Raw genomic sequence first — 17,365 nt, 5'->3', positions numbered from 1 at the left:
TTAAACTGTTCTCTATCCAGAGTTATAAAGAAAGATACAATAATTGGAGAAGGTGGAGACGAATTTTTCCATTTCTAATTTCAAGCAGATTGAGAATCAAGTCCACTTTCAACAGTCATTTATTAGGTTTGCAGTGAGACCCTCAGCCCTTAGGATTACACAGTGGCCATAGGTGGGATGGTGGAGCAGTGGAAGAATTATGCAAATACTTGGTTAGATCGCTAGGTGCCTACACATCTATTTTGTGCAAGATGAAGTGAATCCTATGATGGTTCTCATTCTTCAAAATCTTTTTTTTTCAACGTTTATTTATTTTTGGGACAGAGAGAGACAGAGCATGAACGGGGGAGGGGCAGAGAGAGAGGGAGACACAGAATCGGAAACAGGCTCCAGGCTCTGAGCCATCAGCCCAGAGCCCGACGTGGGGCTCGAACTCACGGACCGCGAGATTGTGACCTGGCTGAAGTCGGACGCTCAACCGACTGTGCCACCCAGGCGCCCCTTTTCAAATTTTTTTTTCAACGTTTATTTATTTTTGGGACAGAGAGAGACAGAGCATGAACGGGGGAGGGGCAGAGAGAGAGGGAGACACAGAATCGGAAACAGGTCATTCTTCAAAATCTTAACAATAGGTTTTCATCACTTGGATTTGGATATAGACACAAACACAAACTCACAGAATGACAGGGACAAACCGCCGTTCGTAACCAAACTGCATGAGCCAGGCTTTAGGCAAATCAGAATCTTCACAACCTACTCCTCATTCCACAATCTGTATATACAGCCTTTTGAGATGCCTTCTTTTCCCTCTGGGAAAGCCAGTACTTTATTCTTTGTTTTTATAAAGTCAATATGATAGTCTAGAAACAGAAAAGCTTTTGAAAGGCAAGGCATGGTAGGCTGAGTAATGGCACCCCAAGACGCCCTAATCCCCAGAAACTGAATATTACACTATATGGCAAAGGGACTTGGCAGATGTGGTTAATTTAAGAATTTTTGAGAAACGGAGATTACTCTTGATTCTCGGGGCAGGCCCTAAACGTAATCACAAATGTCTCTATAATAAGGAGATGGAGGGAGTTTTGACTACAGTAGAAGAGAAGGCAATGTGACCACAGAAGCAGTCAGGAGCCTGGCTAGAACTGGAAGAAACAGGAAACAGAGTCTCCTGTGGAGCCTCCAGATGGGACCAAGCCCAGCTGGCACCTTGATTTTAGCCCCATAAAACTACAAGAGAATATATTTGTGTTGTATTAAGCCGCTCAGTTTGCGGTCATTTGTTACAGTGACAACAGGAAACACACACAAAGAAAGAACCTGATTCACTAAAAAGTTTGTCCCGAGATTAAGTTATCTCTGTACTGAGGACAATCCACGGGTCTGAACCCCACTCTGGCTTGGTGTGGAGGCTTCCAGCGTCATCAACACCTGTGCTCCTCCTATAGGAAGTTCCTACAGCTGTCCTCATTGGGGGGACAGGGATCCAAAACTTCGACAACGTTGCCAATTTAAGAAAGGAGTAGCACTGAGCTTGATTTAAAAGAGGCACTGTTGGAAGAGTTAAATAACTATAGTGCTTTAAAATGAACTGTGATATTATTTATGGCTTATGGAAGAGAAATTGTATTCATTTGAAAGCATTAGCTTATTACGAGACTTTTGAAACATATAGCTTGTGATTTTTTCCAAACAGCATTCTCTTAATCAGGTAAATGATTGCTCTGTAGTTGCCACTTACCGTTCAATAAACATTTGCAGTATGTCAAGGATTTACGGTGCAAATTTTAGACCCAGTCTTTGAAATAGTTATTTGTTCAGTCTGCCATAATGAAAGGAAGAAGAAATAAGATACTTCTAGTAAACTATTGGGGTGATACATAAAATGGTGTTATCTGGGGTCTCTGGACAGTAATTTTTTTATTACAAATATGTTAGGAGAATTTTTGTTCCACTTTCTTTGATCCTCCACTGGGGGACACCTCTCAAGTATTTTTGTAACAGTTTCCATCTCTCCCTGCCCTATCACTAGATTTGGGACCCCCACCATTAGACCTGAGCCATTAACAATCTAGGCAAACTCAGCCTCAGGGAAAAGAACCAAGACTCAGTCCAGCGTCATGAATTTCCCTGAAAAGTGAGCCTCGTGGCCATCTTTCTAGCATCATTCTATTACGCATTAATTCACTCAACAAATACCTTCATTTTACTCTGCGCAATGTCACTGGGGAGATAGAAGGGTGAAGCAAAGAAACCCTACCCAGTAGTACCTAACTCTATCAGGTAATGACTTTCATTTATCGTGCACTTCCTATATGTGAGGGATGGTGATCAATCACTTTACATAACTTATCAAATATGTGTATGAGACAGTTATTATCACCCCCTACTTACAAATGAAGTAATTGAGACTCAGAGGATAAGAATTTCAGCCCAGTTTTGAGAAGTAGTTCAGTGGCAGAAACTTAGTTCAAATTCGGTTCTAACTGTACAAACCCTGCGGTCCTAACCTCCTTCGCAGGATAAAACAAATGAGTTGCCTGAGGAGGAAGATAAAGAGCATGGCGTGGAAGTGTGGCTTGCATCCCCTAAGTGCCAAGGAAGACTGTGTGAGAGAAGTAGTCCTTAACCTGTAGGTTGTGAAGCCTGAGAAGGATCTGAATTGATGCTGCTAGGACCGTGGGTCATCTCAGGCAGAGGCGATCACCAGAGCAAAGACACTAAGGGGGAAAAGCAGCACACATGGGGCAAGGCTCAGGGTGGCTAGGTATGGAGGTCAGCACAAGCACCATCACTTGGTGCCAGATCACAGAGGGCCTCCAGTACCAACCTTGAGATTTGCTGCGGAGGAGGAAGTGGAGAGCTAGCATCAAGCCATCGGTCAAGATTAGTTGGGGAAATAAGACATACCTCTGTTGACTAGAGTTCTGTAGCAAGCAACCGATTAACACATTCAAAGGAGTATCAAGCATTAAATATTTAATGGGGAAAAAATAATAAGGGCTTTTAAATAATTAGATCACACAAACTGAAATATAACTGATGGCACAAAAAAAAGAAGAGTGTGATATTCCAAATAAGTCTCCATTATTTCTGAAGCACAACACCTCTGCTCTTTATTTCAAAGATAACAAGTAATATGCTTTGGCCAGGCTCCAGGGTTGTGAGTCAGAGAACACAAACATTCCTGCCCTCCAGGAGTTTATGGTACAGTGGGGGAAATGTGATAGGCTACATTATTGTTCACAATATTTGCTGCTGCTCTCCCCCATGGGAATACAATATATCTCCACTTAGGACTTGCTTTGGCTAAGGAAATACGGGTAGAAGCAATGTTTCTAGGCAGAAGCATTAAGACCAACTGTGAGGAGTCTAAGTAGTAAAGTGAGAAGTAGAGTAAGCATAAAAAACAAACAGAAATGAAATGATAGACACGGGGAACAGAATATTGGTGGCTGCCACAGGCAACGTTCGGGGAGGGCAGCGAAATGGGTAAAGGTGGTCAAAAGACATGAACTTCCAGTTAAAAAATAAGTAAGTCCTGGAGATGTAATATACAGAATTGTGACTATAGATAATAATTCTGTATTGTATATTTGAAAGTTCTCATCACGAGAAAAAAAAATGTATGTATGGTGATGGATGTTAACTAGACTTATTGTAGTGGTCATTTCACAACATACACACCTCTCGTCGAAACTAATACCATGCTATATGTCAGTTATAGCTCAATTTTTTTAAAGACCAGATGGCACTTTGCATGATTTCCCTTTCTCCCCTGCTGTGAGCCCAGCAACACCCCAGACAGAAATGGGGGTTTCTCTCCATTAGCCTGGATCCGGATAAGGAGCAGAGCCATGGCCACCCCATGATGGAAATGCAACATGAGCAGGTAGGCAACCAGTAAGATATAGAGGTAGTTTGTTACTACAGTATAACTCATATAAGCCGACTGATACAACAAACTAAGATGAGAGCATATATAATTACATTAGTTCATGTCCATAAGGGAAATACGGGATTTCAAAGGAGGAAAAGATCATTTATGCCTGAATCACAGCAGCAGCAGCCCAGCCAAAACATTTTCTCCTTTTCTTCCAGTGGCTTTTTGTTTCATTTTGCTTGACACTGCATTACATTTAGCACTGAGTAAAACAGATCTGACAACTAACTCATCAGCTGACCTCAGCAAGCCAACTACCCTTCCCTCATTCTCTCCTTTGCACCAGACCCTACACACTTTAAAGGTCTGTCATCAAGGACCAGATAAAGTGCCGTCGGTCAGTGAGTGAGTCACGCATTCACTCAACACACCTTCATTGAACATCTACCACGAGCAGGTTATATGAGCACCAGAGACTCAGAGATGGAAGAAGAGTCCCCGAAGCTGCTCAGCATCTAGTGAGAACTCATACCACAGCCGCTCAATCGCAGTGGACTGACTTAGCTGAGTATTCTGGGCTACCAAAGAGCACATGGCACACGGAAGAGAGAAATCTATGGCACCTGGCCATGGGATGGTGAAGGAGTGGTGTCAGGAAACACTTCCTGAATGAAGTGAAACTTGAACTCCATGTTGAAGGAAGAAATGGAGTTAACCAGACAAAGGGAAGTAGGAACTACCACTTGCAAAAGTGCAGAGCCAAGGGTCTTGGCTTCCAGAGAGGTGCCCTGTTTGGACAGAGAGTGAGACAGGAGGGTGAGGCAACAAAGAAGGGAAGATTGAGAAAGGCCTTGTAAGCCACACTGAGAAGTCTGGGGACGCCTGGGTGGCTCAGTCAGTTGGGCATCTGACTCTTGATTTTGACTCAGGTCTTGTGGTTTGTGGGATCAAGCCCCAAATCAGGCTGATAGTACAGAGGCTGATAGTACAGAGTCTGTTCAGGATTCTCTCTCTTCCCTCTCTCTCTGCACCCTTAGCTCTCAAAAATAAATAAACATTAAAAAAAAAGAAGAAGAAGTTTGGCTTTTATCCTACAGCCAATTAGAAATCTGGGGCAGAGCATGGCCAGATTTGCATTTTGGAAAGATTTCCCTGGCAGCTCTAAGAAGGAAGGATGTGAGAGGGGTTGGATCAGGGAAGTTAGTTAGGAAGCTCTTGCTATAATCCAGGTGAGAAATTGAGAGGGTCCAAAGTGAGACAGGACTTGTTTGCTGCTCTGAAATATGGAGGAGATAGAGCTTTTCAAAGACATTTAAGAAGGAAATTAGCTCATAGCTGGTGAATTGCAAAGCCGGCAAGGAAGCACCGAAGCTTTTCTGATTCCACTCTGCCTCAAAGAAGATCTTTGAATTTTTTTGAATTCACATTCTATCTTTTGTAATTAAGTTCCAAACTCATAGCTTTATTAGTTATAAAATGATTCTCCTACTCTTTTCCTCTTTCTAGGCCCCTTTCTCCACTCATACATGTAAATATGTTCCTAAGAAATGTGTTCATTCATTCAGTCATCCCCCAAATTTTTATTGACCATCCATTATGTAGAAGGCACTGTACTAGGTGTGGAGTACACAAAAAGAAGAAAACAAAGTCCTTGCCTCGTGGAACTGGCAGCACACATGATAAATATATAAACAAATAAATAATTACAAAATGCAGATCTCTATGAATAAACAGCAACAGAATGCCAAATTCAAAAATAGAAGCTGTACATGTATACTCATAAAAATGTCCTGGAAGGCTCATCCAAGAAGGCTCAATCCAATCATTTGAGATATAGGCATCAATATATTTACATTTAATCTGTATCAGTATCATTCTAGGAAAAAAAGTATTAGTACATCTAGGCTGGTGCTATTATCCCCGAAACACTAGCATTTAAAATACAAGGTCACAGGGGTGCCTGGATGGCTTAGTCAGTTGAGCATCTGACTCTTGATTTCGGCTCAGGTCATGATCCCAGAGTCATGGGACTGAGCCCTGCATCCAGCTCCACACCAAGCTGGAGCCTGCTTCAAATTCTCTCTCTCTCTCCCCCCCTCTGCCCCTTTCCCTCGCTTGCAATCTTTCTCTCCTAGATAGCTAGCTAGCTGGCTAGATAAAATACAAGGTCACATTCTCCAAACAGCAAGAAAGGCCTCCAGTTGCAGGGACAGGAGTGGGAGTTTAGGAATAGGAAACTCTAGCCCTTTCTATACCTGGGCTCACTGAGGCCATAAAGCGATCTCTGCAAGGAGCTTAATGGAGCACCTCGGTATTGACCAAGCACCGCCACTAGGTCTCACAAGAGGCCATGGTGAGCCTGGCCCTGGGAAGGGTGATACACTTAGGGCTGTGGTCTGAAGTTAGACTGGCTTGCACAATTGTGGCTCATTTTCATGAAACAGAACCAAAATCCTTATTAATGCTTCTTTTTAAAATTGTCACCAGTTAAAGAGAAATTCAGTGAGTACTGCCTTAGTAAAAAGTTCTCTTTGTTGATCAAGCTCAAAGGTTCTAATCCCAGATCACTCACCCAACAGCATTAGTGCTGGGCCTTTCGGCAGCAGCCTGTGCACAGAGTCAACTAAAGACAAAGAGTGTCTGCTGGAGAGCTGGTTGCCATCAGGGACCCACGAATTCAAGGCTCTTCTGTAGACTGTGGAGTCAGCTGACAGCCAGACTCTGGCCACCAGCCCACAACCAGCAGGACAGTGACCACCCTTAGCCACCAGCCAGCAAGGTTGGATTTAAACCACTGACCAATAGGTAAAAGGCCCTCTACTTCATCTTGGCTCTTCCGTACCACCCTTTCATCTGTCATATTTCCCCAGGCCCAATAATTTGATAAAAAAAGGATTTGATTAAGTGCAAGATTTATGAGATTCCACACTGAAGCAAGCGGTAATTCAATAGAGGCCCATTCTAGAAAGAGGGCTAGAATATGAACCAAATTCTTTATTCCTTCATCTACACCTCTACATTCACACACACACACACACACACACACACGCACATACATGTGCACACACATGCTCAGACTTACTGTTTGGCAACTTGTCACTCAGAAAGACTAATGATAATTATTCACTTTGCACATTTGGCAGATATAATGGGACACTACTTTGGCAGTGATGAAAAATCATCTTCCTTTACGGTTCTTAATCAAAAATTTATTTCCCATTGACTAACCCCAAGAAAAGGTTATCATCCACTTCAGTCTGTACTTATTTCCCTACTAACAAGAGATCCTTTTCTCTCCCATCCTCAGCAATGCAGAATTACCATCATTCCCAAGACCTCTTTGGGTCCCTTGACCAGAAGAGGCATTTAGCTATGTCATCCATGATGTATTGCACATTTAATTGCACTATGCAGCTATTCAAAAAGCATTCAGAAGTAATCATTTAGCATTAATATCCCAGGGCAATCCAAGGTCACAGTACATTAAAAACTAATTCACAGTGGTTCAAGAATGCATTTTTCATATATGGAGTAACATAATTCTTTTATGATAAAAATGATAGTGGTGTTACAGAATGATGAGACACGAGATATTCTGAATATCCATCATTGGACCTACTGTACAAATGGCAAAGTCAGACCTTTGTTCTTCTCATAACTCAACATACCACGAACCTGTATTAAATACTATTGACCGTGTTAACCTTTTGTACAACTGATCGTGTTTTAAGGGGCAACAGCTTCTTATTTGTTATCAGAGATAATACAAGCATTTAATACTTCTTGTGATAATTTCACTCTAAATTTTATTATTTTTTATTTTCGATAGTCATTCTAACATCTAAAATTATAGTATCCTCCTGGGTAACTAAAGGTTCTTCTGTGTGTGTGTGTGTGTGTGTGTGTGTGTGTGTGTGTGTGTGTGTCTCCTATCAACTGTCTTCCAGGAATGCTGTGGGAGATGAAATTATTATAACTTACGTCAAACATCTATCATGCTGAAATAATAGCATCCTGAGGCAACAGGCCCTCTATCCAATGTAGAATGGGCACGCTCTATGCCCCAGACCCTATCATCTCTCACATCCCATACCATTAGCAGTGCTGGAACACTTTGCTGCCATTCAGCAGGCAACATATCAGGAATTATTTCAGCACTTCACAGGCAATATTGTCATTTGTTAATATGCCACACTCTGCATCCGAGGATACCAGATTGCATTACTAACCCACTGTGGTTTTTTTCCCTATTTCTTTATAGTTCACTTTCCCTAATCCATCTTTACATTCATTCCATACAGACTGCACAGAAGTCAGAAGTTTTGTCCTATTCAGAAGGTCATTCAAAATAATCAATACGTATCATAACCTTGCATTTTAGGGCACTGATCTAGATCCTGAGTGTGAGTTGAGATTGGGCATACCTATAATGGAGATAAGATATCTAATCACAAAACACAAAATGGAGGCTTTGGCCAGTGATAACAGAAAACTGGAACATGTACTACATGCCTAATGGTCAGTGAACAATGCAGGTGTTCAAATGCTGAGTTTGGAAGCAAAGCATCACTGGTCTCCACTTGCCCTTTCCTCCAGCCCCCAGGACAGCCATGCTATAGCTCCTGGAACATGTATTCATGAATCACCACCTAAGCTCCCTTTCTCCAGGCCTCTGGGAAGATCTTTTTCCAGCACTGCAAGGGAAAGGAAGAGCCCTAAGAATCTGATGAAATGAGACATGAATGGGATCTGGGAAACTATTCCTAAGGTGAGCCAGGGGATAGACCATTTAAACTATTAGAAACCTCTATTTTCAAACAATGTTTAACACAAAAATCCACCTTTGGGTAAATTAGGAAAACCAGTAGCTCCAACTGCAAGTGTTTTAAATAGAAAGGCTCTATATCTATATGACTGATGATCAGCTTTCCTAGCTACCGTCCATAAATCCACAGCCCAATGAAACCTGGGGGATTCTTCAAACACATGTACAAGGTGCTTGGGCCTCCTACCCTCTTGGGGATGAAGACTGAAGCATTTCTCCTTCCAATTATTCCTTTTTTTTTCTTTTCGCCTTTTTGCTTCCTCTTACTGGATTCGCTATGAACCTACTGTGAGGACTAGATGGATTATACCAAACTCAGAAAAGAAGAAGTTAGAAAAACTGGAATAAAATATGGCTGATAACCCAAAATTTTCTCAAAGGAGTCGCATTAGATCAATCTCCACTGTTTCCAAGCAGTTAGCTTCTCCATCATAGATTTGGGAAAACCAGTAAGACTGATTGAAACAAAAAAATCTAACATTAGTATTGATTTTATTGGGGTCTGCATTTTAGCATTTCCCATTTGAAGAGTGTCTTAATTATTCATACCCTGGCCCTTCCCACCCTCCTATCAACCAACAGTCTTAGACAAATCTTATACAGTCTTAGCCTTATATTGGCTTCCCTCATGAACAGAGCAAGGGAAGCAGGGCTTCCTAATGAAATAAATTCCTTATAAAATAAAGAAACTTCTATAATTTCTTCAGGGACATTTATTGTTATCTCTAGGAAATGACACACAGAAAAGAGAGAAGAAAGCTGGACAAAAGTTGCCAATCCTGAGTTCTAGTGTCTGTCACTATCAAGCTTTCTGATAGTATACAAGTCACTGAAACACTCTGGGCCTTCTTTTCATCATCTCTAAGATGGAAGTGTTGGATAAGCTCTCTTGTTTCCCTTCTGGATTTAATGTTCTCTAATTTTTTGCCTGGTGGCTCAGTCAGTTAAGTGTCCAACTCTTGACTTGGGCTTAGGTTATAATGTCATGGTCATAGGGATTGAACTGCACATCCAGCACCATGCTAAGTGTGAAGCCTGCTTAAGATTCTCTCTCTCTCTCTCTCTCTCTCTCTCTCTCTCTCTCTCTCTCCCCCCCCCCCTCGGCCCCTCCCCCGCTTCTTCATGTACATTCTCTCCCTCTCTCAAAAAAAAAAGAAAGAAAGAAAGAAAGAAAGAAAGAAAGAAAGAAAGAAAGAAAGAAAAATAAATAAATAAAATAAACCAGAGTTCTTAACAGCTTAATTACTTGCCTGACCTAGGTCAGTAAGTTTATGAGTAGTGGGGTCAGTAATCAAATTCTAATAGGGTTGAACAGAACCTATGCAGTCAGATCTGGAAGTTAATTTTGGTTCTATTACTTGCTGTGTGACCTCAGGCAAGTTGCTTAAGCTCTCTGAGCATTGATTTTCCCATTAATACAAATGGTAATAATATGTCACCTACCTCTCAAGGCTGTTAGGACTTACCACATGTGAACAATACCTACTTAATGCTTGACACATAGTAGGGGTGCAGAAGGGTTAATTTCTTTCCTTAGCTATATCATGCTCATGGTATGCCAAAGGGAAGGTAAGTGTTAGATCTAACACTGAGTAGTTGTTAGCAGCCATTGTTGTACTGACTGGTGGAGTGGGATTTAATCTCTGTGTCCTACTGCCCTCTTCTGGATCTCGAACATCAGATCTACTTGTGAATTCAGTTTGTTGGTTCATAAGTGAGCAAATGCTGGACGTGACTCAATAATGCCTACTCTATAGATTCAACGAAAGCAATTACTGGATGCAACAAGTGTACGTTTACAGCAAAAAAGATAAAGTGATTACTAACTGCCATGGTTGGTATGTCAAAGCTCTGATGAAGTGGCTTAAAGCACACTTTCTTTTAAGCGTGTGCCAGGTACTCTAACTCCGTCTGACAGTTCCAGGTTCGTCACAAACACTGACCAAATGTGTGGATAAACAGATATGAGTAACCCACCAAACACTTTGAGATTGACTTGGAAGGGAATCGTAACCTATTTAAGGTTAGTCATAGCTCCTAGACTGACTGTACAGCCATTTGGTTTTAGTGAATATTTTTCTGCAAGCTTTTAAACCCTTAATTATATTTATTCACAGAAATATTATCCATCTGTTTCTAATTCACTTACATCTTTTGTAACAAACTGTTGTTTTGTACCAAGTTGATGTCCAAAAAGCCAAAGACATCCTTATAAGTGGTTCAGATGTTTAGAAGTTTTTCTTAGGTAAACATGGTGAAATGTATCAAATGGATTACAAAATATTTGAGGTCCAAGTAGTAGGCATACAAAGAATAATTTACAGAGATTTGAAATATTGGAGAGTAACACTCATTTCAAGCAAACACTAAAATTCAAATTTCTACCTAAAAACGAACCAAAAAGAAATAATCAGTTGTATTACCTGATGAGTTACTACAAGTATAAGTATATGGGTAATCCAAATTTTAATTTTGAGAAAAATGTAGAAACAACTAGAAAATATCTTAGACTTTTCAATACTCAATATTAACTTTTAAGTTTGTCGTACTCAATATCATTATAACTTTAGGAAAAAATAATAACTCTTGACTTGGAATAGAGAATGGGTTAAAGGGCTGGATGGATGGATGGATGGTTTAACAGAAAGGATACCTTTAAAATTTAAATTCAGTATATTTTTTCCAATTGCTTCCATGATCCATAAAAATTATTTTTCTCTATTATTTCAAATATTTATATTATGATCAATGTTATCTAAGTGGAGATACAAATTGTTTTAAAAAGAGAAACATACCACAAAAATTAAGTCAAATTACAATTGAAATGCACTAAAGAGAAATTATAAACATTCTGAAAATAAATCCTCCTATAAAATGAAGAGTGATTTTATGTGTCTAATCACAGCCTTATTTGTGTTTTATAAATCTCTATTATCACACATTATATGTGTTTAAAGAGGACTTTACATTTTGATGCCTCTAGCTTTACTTTTCTTTTTCAAGACTGCTTTGGCTATCCAGGGTCTTTTGTGGTTCCATACAAATTCTCTTAGAATTGTTTGTCCTAGCTCTGTGAGAAATGCTGATGGTATTTTGATAGGGAACACAAAGCTGGAGGTATCACAATTCTGGACTTCAAACTATATTACAAAGTTGCAGTCATCAAGACAGTATGGCACTGTCACAAAAACAGATACATAGATCAATGGAACTGAAAACACAGAAATATACCCACAATTATGTGGTCAACTAATCTTCAACAAAGCAGGAAAGAATGTCCAATGGAAAAAAGACAGTCTCTTCAGCAAATGGTGCTGGGAAAACTGGATAGCACATGCAGAAGAATGAAACTGGGCCACTTTCTTACACTATACACAAAAACAAACTCAAAATGGATAAAGAACCTGAATGTGAGAAAAGAAATCATCAAATTCCTAGAGGAGAACACACACAGCAACCTCTTTGACATCAGCCGGAGCAACTTCTTACTAGACACATCTTGAAAGGCAGGGGAAACAAAAGCAAAATGAACCATTTGGACCTCATCAAGATAAAACACTTCTGCACAGCAAAGGAAACAATTAACAGAACTAAAAGGCAACCTACGGAATGAGAGAAGGTATCTGCAAATGACTTACCTGATAAAGGGTTATTATCCAAAATCTATAAAGAACTTATCAAACTCAACACCCCCAAAAAAACAATAGTGAATAAATGGACAGAAGACATGAATAGACAATTTTCCAAAGAAGACGTATTAATGGCTAACAGACACATGAAAAGACGCTCAACATCACTTATCATCAGGGAAATACAAATCAAAGCTATGATGAGATATCACCTCACACCTGTCAGAATGGCTCAAATTAACAACACAGGAAACAACAGATGTTGGCGAGGATGTTGAGAAAGGGGGACTCCCTTGCTCTGTTGGTGGGAATGCAAACTGGTACACCCACTCTGGAAAACAGTATCAAAAAGTTAAAAACAGAACTATCCTATGACCCAGCAATTGCCTACTAGGTATTTACCCAAAGGATACAAAAATACTGATTTGAAGGGATACATGCTCCCCGATGTTTATAGCAACATTCTCAACAATTATGAAAAGAGCTTAAATGTCCATCAACTGATGAATGGATAAAGAAGATATGATATGATGTATATATACATGTACATATGTATGTATGTGTATGTATACACACACACACACACACACACACACACACACACACGCAATGAAATATTACTCAGCCATCAAAAAGAATGAAATCTTGCCATTTGCAATGATGTGGATGGAACTAGAATGTATTATGCTAAGTGAAATAAGTCAATCAGAGACAGACAAACATCATTTGATTTCACTCAGAATGTGGAATTTAAGAAACAGAACAGATGAACATAGGGGAAGGGAAGGAAAAATAAGATAAAAACAGAGAGGGAGGCAAATCGTAAGAGACTCTTAACTATAGAAAACAAACTGAGGGTTGCTGGAGGGAAGTAGGAGGAGGATGGGCTAAATGGATGATGGGTATTAAGGAGGGCACTTAGCATGAGCACTGGGTGTTTGTTATATGTAAGCGATGAATCACTAAATTTTACTCCTAAAACCAGTATTACACTATATATTAACTAACTAGGCTTAAATAAAAACTTGAAATAAATAAATAAATAAATATTTTAAAAACTAAATAAAGAGGACTTTGCAGAATAGTATTATTTATTAGAAAACACAAAGAATTGCCTTTGTTTAGAGTTGAGGCTCATAGATGGGAAATATTTCCAACATCACCTGGCAAAGAAGGGATGGCATAGGAGCCAATCTCAGGACTGCAAGATACTACACCTTTGCTATGTTCCTTTCAAGAGTACGTGCACATTCTGAAGCACACATGTGCACGCACACACACATATGCATACAGTTCATATACCTAGGTATTCATTCGGCAAACACTAGAGGTCTATAATAAAGACCCATATCAAAAATCATCTTCTTAGCAAATCCTCAACATGCTTCATAGAATGAGTGGCCCTTTTCCCTGCTACCTGACCCACTCATTCATTCTTCTATCATTGCTTTTATTGCATTATAGTTATTGCTTACATGTCTGTCACTTATCCAGACTACGAACTCAGCAAAACTATGGGCTCTATGTGTTATACATATTTTTATCCCAAACACTTTGCCTGATGCCTAGAACATAGTAGATACTTCAACAAGTGTGGTTGCAAACAGGATAACTTGTTTGAAATTCTCTGGTTGTTTTGTCTATATGTTGGATGCTAAATATCTGAGTCCATTGACTTGTAAAACACTTCTCTGCCCACAGACAACAGCCAAGTTATAGCTGAGTCAGTGGAGCTGGTGGGTTTTCAGTCACAGAGGGCATTCAGCCATAGACTGAGCAACAATTTGGTGAGAACCAAAACATGAAATAGATAATCACGCTAGATCACCTTTCAGGTTCCTTCCAAACTTGATCTCTTGTGATTCTAATGTGGGATGCTTCCTTTCTCATCTGCTCATTTACCTTCTTCCTACTTTGTGAGAACCACTGAGGCAAGGACACTGAATTCCTGAATACCTGGGATGTTCCGAAATATAGGGAAGCTGAAATGTACTTGTAAGGTAGATCCTGGACCTATGACTCACCGAGGAAACTGGGTTAGACTGTCTCCTCTCTCCCTTGGCATCTCCTGAATTCTAAGGTTGCTCATCATTGTTTACTGATTTTGACTCAGACTCACTTTCACATTCCCAAGCTGGGGCTCTTTCTCTGTCACTTACGTTGGCATTCTATAGTCACACTGACTCTCCAGCCAGTTTTAATAACAGCTAACACATGCACTACTGTATAAGAGGCACTGTGCTGGGCACTTCACATCTGTTCTATCATTATACTCCAAAAGGGTGATTCCCACATTAAAGGATTAAGGAACTCAAACTGAGACATGTGGCCAATTCCTACCACTAAAAAGTAGTAGAGCTGCAATTCAACTCATGGCTTTTCTACTCCAGCATGCATGTTCTGAACCACTAGGCCAGTGCTTCTCAAACTTTGTTGTGCACATGGGACATCTGGGGATCATCATCCAAAGTGAATCCTGATTCAGTCAGTTGGATTGGGACCTAAAGCCCCACATTTCTAACAAGTTCCCAGATGGATCTGCTGGCCCTCTGATTACTCTCTGAGTAGCAAGGCATGATGCCATTGGCTCTTCCTGAATTCCTCGTTGCCTTCAGGCCTTGAACCACTCGTTCTTTTTGGCTCCATCCCAGATTTGGAGCCACCAAGAAGATAACTTAAGGGTGTGGCGGTGGGTTAACCATTTCTGGCACATGCACTCTTGCCCATGCAGTACTTACCTACCAGAGCGCTAACAAGCACCATGACTGACCACACAGAGGTGCCTTGCAAGGCGCTTCAGTCCATTAAAGAATGGAGAGAAAGTCTTACAACTCTTCTCTGACCTAAACCCACCAGAATTTAACCTTAACATATCAAAAACAAATAAATAAATAATGCATCGATCTATTTTACAATATAGTACCCATAAATAGCTACTTTTTAAAGCACTTGATACTAAAAATGTAAGGTGGTTTTTTTTTTTAAGCTAAACAAGAATACCAACACTGAAGGAAGATCAGGACAAGTAAATTTAATGACTTAATGTTGCACGATATAAAATCATTCCACTTGAATAACTTTTAATTAATTATAGTGCATATATGCCAATTATGCCTGATTTATTAAGAGAAGTTCAGCAGCACTGCATCCTGATATCTAAAACTGGTTGCCATGACATCCAGCCTTTACAAGGACATCTTAAGGATCATAATGCTAGCGTCAGGTGATAAGTTTGACCTTCTGTGGATTTAATGATAGATGATGGTCCCGTTAAAGAAAACACCTCAGGCACAAGATAGAAGCATAAAGGTTTTACATACATGCAGCTTCTTATTTTATTGGAGATAGTGTATAAGCAGCCATAAGGAAATTGCATTGCTTAAATATAAGATTGTGCATGCGTATGAGGGTATACACACATACACATTTACACACTTACATATTCATATATTATGTGCACATATGTACATTTAATTAACTATTCCCTTCATCATTATATTGAGTTAAAGAATGAATCTCGGGGGAAGAAATAACAGGTGAAGCATGGGGATTTTTGAGGCAGCAAAACTACTCTGTATGATACTGTAATGGTGAATACCTGACATTATGCATTTGCCAAAATCCACAGGGCTATACAAAACAAAGAGTGAAACTTAATATGAACCATGGACTTTAGTTAATAATGTATCAGTATCAGTGCACTAATTGTAACTAATAGACTTTCTTAATATAAAATGATAATAATAAGGGAACTCTATCTGGGGGCAGAAGGATATGTGTGCGTGAATCTCTGCACCACCTGATACCTGATCAATTTTTCTGTAAATTTAAAGCTGTTCTAAAAAATAAAGCTTATTAGTTGAACACACACACACACACACACACACACACACACACACACCCTAGAGGAAACACTAGAGACAAAATTTATAAATTAATGTGGCATGATCAAGAAATAAGTGTGTTTCCACGTAAGAATTTTGAATTATCTGTCTCATAGGCTCTCCCCTTTTCATCGATCACTGTGTTGCCTGTCTGTATTCCCCATACACACATGCGTGCACACAGAGTGTGCTCACGCAGCCCTGTGCTTGACCAGCGCCTTCTTCCATCATCTTCACCACGTCCTGACAGGAGTCCATCTATATTCCAGACCTCAGCTTACCCATCAAAATCTACCCAGCCTGTGCCCCACTCCCCCAAGGCTGCTCGCCTCACAGAGATGATTGAAGAGGAGAAAGAAATATTCTGACAACATTGTACTGAACACATATATTCACTCCCACCAGATAATGCCATGGCCCCATGGCTTGGCTTAGTTAAAGATGCATGTCTTCAGTAGGCTCCCAAGAAATAATTTTAATGGCATGAAAAGTGTCTTTCAGATTCCAAGAAGGAACGTGGAGGGGAATATTTTGAGGCATGTGCACCATATGATGGCTTCAAACCCACTACAACCCCTCGGGAGCTGTTCTCTCTGCCTTTGAAAGAAAGAAAGAAAGAAAGAAAGAAAGAAAGAAAGAAAGAAAGAAAGAAAGAAAGAAAGAAAGAAAGAAAGAAAGAAAGAGAGGAAGGGAGGAAAGGAGGAAGGAAGGAAGGAAGGAAGGAAGGAAGGAAGGAAGGAAGGAAGGAAGGAAGGAAAGAAGGAAGGAGGGAGGGAGGGAGACATGTATACTTTCTATGCCAAGTCTCAAACATGTCAATGAAGACTATCACATGAAGAGAAGACAGCCACCTTATATATGTATTTATTTCATTATGGCTGTCCTGCCTTTGTCATTGTCATGGCCCTGCTAGTTTTCCAAGACTATCAGCGTTTCTAAAAGCAGTTCTAATTTTAGTCTCCACCAGGGATTGCTACTGGGGTTACTGGGATTGGGGAAACAGATGCAGGAGAACGTTGAGCGCTGAAGAAGGAGAAAAAGAAGAAAAAGTAAAGGAGTAAGTTGTAGCTCTTCATGAGTTAATGAATAGCTCAAAACACTTCCTGTGAGGTCATCCCATCCTTTTAAAAAAATCGTTCTCTTGGAT

At 40.0% G+C, this 17,365-nt stretch overlaps 1 long non-coding RNA gene across 2 annotated transcripts in view; it reads right to left on the bottom strand.

The window, feature by feature from the left end:
* Window positions 1–17,365, bottom strand: part of LOC147571990 (uncharacterized) — a 354,576-nt gene that overhangs the window by 194,566 nt on the left and 142,645 nt on the right. The window lies entirely within an intron of this gene.

This window comes from Puma concolor, chromosome F2 (genome assembly GCF_028749965.1).
Source record: "Puma concolor isolate L17-30 chromosome F2, mPumCon1.1.hap2, whole genome shotgun sequence".
NCBI classification, from domain to species: Eukaryota; Metazoa; Chordata; class Mammalia; order Carnivora; family Felidae; genus Puma; species Puma concolor.
The sequence above is the reverse complement of the archived record's forward strand: the minus strand, read 5'-3'. Positions and strand labels throughout refer to the sequence as shown.